General features: G+C 35.3%; 1 pseudogene; it reads left to right on the forward strand.

The window, feature by feature from the left end:
• Window positions 1-2,075: 2,075 nt before the first annotated feature.
• Window positions 2,076-2,677, forward strand: LOC143627025 (ethylene-responsive transcription factor ERF025 pseudogene; annotated as a pseudogene).
• The last annotated feature ends 3,425 nt before the right edge of the window (window positions 2,678-6,102 follow it).

Genomic DNA, 6,102 nt, shown 5'->3' on the forward strand with positions numbered 1-6,102 from the left:
GAGGAGGACAATGACGACGACGGGGACGAAGACGAAGATGAAGACGAATAAATTAGTTTTTTTTATGTATATTTATATATCGGTGTGTTTTTTTATTATAATTTATTTTATTATTCGTGCATTTTTTTTAGTTTATGTATTTTTTTGTATTTATTTTTAAATTTTAATACATTTTTATTTAATTATTTAAATAAATTGGTTTTTATTTAATTAGTTTAGTTATAAAAAGAAAGTAATAAAAAAAGAAACTGTGGGCTCAACTTGTAGCCCTAAACCATTACACCCGCAAAACAATTTTCCACTCCATGCTGACTGGGCGCCACGTGTCACAATTCGCCCCCAATTGTAGCCCCTTAACTACACATAGCCTAATGAACTACATCAAATTTGTTTTTTTAATCAATTGATCTAGACAATGTCTCTTAGAAGATTATTATCATTTTTTATTTTTGTCAACGAGTTGGTGGTGTAGTGATATAAAATAGGTAATTGAGGTTCGATTCTTATCTTCACCATTTAGTTTCAGATGCACTTGGTGATGATGAGAGACTAGATGAGTTGGGTGCGATCACCAGTTCGATTCTTGAACTGAACGAGCTTTAATTCACCGCACTGTCGTGCATTCGTGCTAGTGTTCATGGGTTTCGGCCCTAGAAGAGGGTTTTTCCCGGTTCGGCGGCGAGTGTATCCCGATGTGATGAATTCACGAGTAGTTTATTTGGAGATTTTTTGGCCGTAAAAAATAATCTTCCAAAGAAATTCCCTCCAATTATTTTCCATCACAAGCACGATCAGCATTATGAAAAAAATTCACATCGTGACACGGCGTTTACCGCGGTCTTCATGATCATCACTTGATTATTTGGCTCCATCACGAGAGTGCCAGTCCCCCCTTATAGTTAACTAGAGTTTTTTTTCTGGCGTGTTGCACTGAGCAGGTTGATAAAACATGAATGGTGATAAAACACAACCGTTGATACGATAACTCGACGTGAATTCGGTCGGTTTCAGTTACGTGCGTTATTGTATCGAAACTAAGGTAAAAATAAAACAAAAAAATTATAAAAGTTGGGATGGACCAATGACGTGGTGTCGGTCGGTAAAACTCGATCATTAGTAAAACCCGAATGGGGATATGCATGAAACCAAAAACCATCCAAAACCAAAAAAAGCCGAATCGAACTAATTCAATATGATTTATGCCTAACTCTTTGTTTTAGCAAATCATTTGCTTTCTATCAAAAATTTTCAAACCGACAAAATCAAATAAACTGAAACCAAACTACAGAACTTAAATCGAAAACCCAAAAAACAAACCGAATGCTTTGAAAAATCAGAAAACCGAAACCAAACCAAAACGTGTGCACCCCCTACTTTCGTAGTATTCTTGTTTTCGAGTGAAGTAAAATAAAAAAAACGAAAAATGAAAAATGTTATTAGCAAGTTATTAATAACTCAAGGATTAACTTGTATTTTTCTAAACTAAAAAAATGCCAAGATTAATAATACACAATTAAATGCTTCTTATACGCTCTGCTTGCGGTGCACAAAATTAAATTGCAATAATTTTGACGTTATTTTACTAATCTCGTGAAAATAACGTTAAAAGTGGCGGAAGGTTAATCAGGCATCATGTGGTGGCGTTGATAGCCGAAAGACAACGGTACATGCACCAATCAGTCGGTGTCCCGATGATTGTGTGTTATGTGTCTTATGTCCAAGGCTTGATGCAAAACTACTATCGAGCCGGGGGTCTCACCGGAAGCAGTCTTTCTATCCCTATGGAGTTAAGGTAAGGTTGTCTACATCTTACCCTCTTCAGACCCTACCATAACTTTGTTATTGGTGGGATATACTGAGTACGATGATAATGATGATGATTCATTAAATGCTTCTAATAGAACTTTCTTTTTTTAAATTCTTGCCACAAATAGAAGCACACTTAGCCCCCACGACTTTCCCGCGTTTAATAATGTTTCCAGTTAATGACAACATGATCTTCTTCAACTATAATAATATATAACATGTTCCTTAATTCTTCCAAATCCACAACAGTCGACAACAGTGTATGCATGCATGTCTAACCGTCGCCGTCACAGTTCCGGTTCCTCCGGCCGCCACCCGGTTTACCACGGCATCCGTTTACGAGCCGGGAAATGGGTTTCGGAGATTCGTGAACCGAATAAAACTAGTCGAATATGGCTCGGTACATACCCGGCACCCGAAATGGCAGCCGCGGCCTATGATGTGGCCGCATTGGCACTTAAAGGTAATTACGCAACGTTAAATTTCCCCGAATCGGTTCTTTCGATTAGTCTTCCTGAATGTCCCACATCTGATGATATCAGGGCTGCGGCTGCTAGAGCCGCAGCCTCGAGATTACCAAATTTTGAAAGTGGTGGTGGGAGTGGGAGTGGGAGTGGGAGTGGGAGTGGGGTGGGCCCTAATGGAGCGGATTTTAATATTGCTCCAGTAGGGTTTGTGGACGATGAAACTGATCTTGATATGCCGAATTTGTTGTCGGAGATGGCGCAGGGAATGTTGTTAAGCCCGCCGAGGATGGATTATGGTACTCCACCGGAAGATGGATCGTATTATTCCGGTGGAGGGAATTTATGGGACTATTAAAGAAAAAGATTTTTGAATCAGGGGTCTTACTGGATCAGTATTTCTGGGATAGAGGAAATGGATGAATTAATGTACTCATCCTGCCCTTCCTGAACAATATCAATAACTGTGCTGTTAGTGAGATTAACTCTGTACGCTTTGGTTGTTTGTTTAATTGTTTGTTGTGTTTCTTTTGTTTAATTGTTTGTTGTGTTTCTTTTGTTTAATTAGGTGATTGTGACTCACCTAGTGTTTGTGAAATGATTGCACCGTTTGTTGTTAACGTGAAAAAGTAAGGTTGATTTGAGTCATGTTTTAATGGCAATGGTTATTTATACACCTTTTTTGGTTATTCATACACCCTCTTAACACACATATTATCTTTATATACACCCTATAAAGGATGTATGAATAACACGTCCCGTTTTAATTTTTTGTGTCACTAATAATGTAAAACATGACAATTATTCTAAATGTCTTGGATTACATTCTCAATGATGGTTTCAGTATGGTCATTTAAGACACTTGTAGACTCCCCATGATTAAGAATTAGTGGCTGTGATGTAGGTGACGACGACACTATTGAATAATCTTCAATTCTTTCTGAATGTTCAAATTTTACATGAATATAAAATAAAAAATCCAACAAATCTTTATGTGTGTATGATTATTTTTTAACAATTGTGGGTTATTATATATATATATATATATATATATATATATATATATATATCACACAAAGTATAAATTTCTCGCAAATGTGGTGATTGAGGGTGAAATGAGAGATTCATATCCTTAATCATTCCATGAGTCATGGATGGCTCCGCTAAGTGAAAACAAAATACCACGAATCGCTGCTAGCCCCGTTTAGTAAAAACGAAAGCGAAACTTTTAAAATAAAGAAATGGAAACCCGAAAATAAAGAAATTGAGCACACATCGGTCAAAAGAAAAACTAGAATGAGAGACTCACCATCTTAATCATCCCACGGGTCACTGCTAGGCCCACTAAAATTAAAAAAGAAAACGAAAAACTCTTTATTTATTTAATATATTTTTTGACAATCGTGGATTACTATACACATATGTATCATATAAAGTATAGTTTTTCGAAAATGCGATGATTGAACGATTGTTCAAGATACATAGTGGAATGAGAGATTCCCCTCCTTAATTATTCCACGATTCGGTGATAGCCCCGCCCCGGTAAGTGAAAACAAAAGCCCAAGGGTCGCTGCTAGTCGCGTTTAGTGAAAACGAAAGCGACACTATTAAAATGAAGAAATAGAAGCCGAAAATGAAGAAATGGAAAACACAACGACAAAAAGAAAAACTAGAATGAGAGACTCACCATCTTAATCATCCCATGTGTCCTTGCTAGGCTCAATATAAAATATAAAACCCAACAAATCATTATTAGTTTATTTATTATTATTATTTTTTAATAATCCTGGGTTATATACACCCACGTCACATAAAGTAGAAATTTCTCGAAAATGCAATGCTTGAGCTATTGTTCAAGATATTGGGGGGTGGAATGAGAGATTCACCTCCTTAGTCATCCCACGAGTCACTGATAGTCCCGTTGAGTGAAAACTAAAGCCCACGATTCGCTGCTAGCCCGTTTAGTGAAAATGAAAGCGACAATATTAAAATGAAGAAATGGGAGACGAAAATAAAGAAATGGAAAACACATCGATGAAAAGAAAACTAGAATGAGAGACTTACCATCCTAATCATCCCATGGGTGTTTGTTAAGCCTAATATATAAAATCCAACAGACTCTTTATTTATTTACTATCAGTATTTTTAACAATCGTGGGTTATAATACACATGTCACATAAAGTATAAATTTCTCAAAAATGCTTTGATGGAGCTATTGTTCAAGATATTGAGGGTGGAATGAGAGATTCACCTACTTAATCATCCCACGAGTCACTAATAGCCTAGTAGAGTGAAAACTAAAGCCCATGATTCGCTGCTAGCCCCGTTTAATAAAACCGAAAGCGACAGTATTAAAATGAAGAAATGGAAGACGGAAATGAAGAAATGGAAAAGACAGCGACGAAAAGAAGACTAGAATGAGAGACTCACCATATTAATCATCACACCGGTCTTTGTTAAACCTAATATTAATATCCAACAAACTCTTTATTTATTTATTATTTTTATTATTATTTTTAACAATCCTGGTTTATAATACACATGTCACATAAAGTAGAAATTTCTCGAAAATGCAATGATTAAGTTACTGTTCAAGATATTGAGGGTGGAATGAGAGATTCACCAACTTAATCATCTCACGAGTCACTAATAGCCCAGTTGAGTGAAAACTAAAGCCCGTGATTTGCTTCTAGCCCCGTTTAATGAAAACGAAAGCGAAAGTATTTAAATGAAGAAATGGAAGACGGAAATGAAGAAATGGAAAACACAGCGATGAAAAGAAAACTAAATTGCGATACTCACAATCTTAATCATTCCACGAGTCTCTATTAAGCCTAATATATAAAATCCAACAAACTCTTTATTTATTATTATTATTACTTTTAAAAATCCTGGGTAATAATACACATGTCACATAAAGTAGAAATTTCTCGAAAATGCGATGATTGAGCTATTGTTCAAGATATTGAGGGTGGAATGAGAGATTCACCACCTTAATCATCTCACGAGTCACTAATAGCCTCGTTGAGTGAAAACCAAAGCCCTGTGTACACTTGGACCGTAACATCCGTATCAATAACTCTGCTATTAGTGAGATTAACCCTGTGTACACTTGTTTGTTTTGTTGTGTTTCTTATTTGTTTTATTAGGTGATATTGTAACTCACCTATTGTTATTGTTATGAAATGATTGCACTATTTGTTGTTAAGGTGATTATGTGTTAAGTATACTTTTAAGTAAATGTAACTCTCATTTACAAAATGAAAGGTTGACTTGAGTCATGTTATATGTTTTTATGACATTAATGATGTGTTTTGTTTTTGTTTTTTTCTTTTTTTTTTCATGAAAGTTATTTGTATCCTCCTTCCACTACATCTCTTCTCTATTTACTTTAAAATATATAACTTCAATATATCAGTCTTTACTATAAATAAAATAATGATTGTAAATAATATTGACTAAACAAGTGGTCTAATTAAAGATCAACCTTTGATCCAAAGATAAAAGTGAATAGTGATTCTGAGTAACTTAGCAATGAAGTGCAACACTCGTAACCAAAGTAACCTTTATTAATTAAAGAGAGAACTTGATATATAGTTAGTTCCTGTTAAATCTATAACCATATAATCTGGATCATTCTCGTAAGGCAATTACACATATCTTGTTAGAGGAAGATGAGACGCAACCCATCGAGTTAGGGTTCTTCAAGAGTAAAACCGGGTCAGGATTGAGAGTTGCAATCAGTTATTTGAGTTTTATTTTCTGATTAATATAGTTGAGAGTTAATTATTTAGTTCGTGTTCGTTTATCAATCAGGACTTGATATCTATG

Source organism: Bidens hawaiensis, unplaced genomic scaffold (assembly GCF_021521415.1).
Source record: "Bidens hawaiensis isolate Kalapana, Puna unplaced genomic scaffold, B.hawaiensis_p1.1 tig00004595_1, whole genome shotgun sequence".
Classification (NCBI taxonomy): domain Eukaryota; kingdom Viridiplantae; phylum Streptophyta; class Magnoliopsida; order Asterales; family Asteraceae; genus Bidens; species Bidens hawaiensis.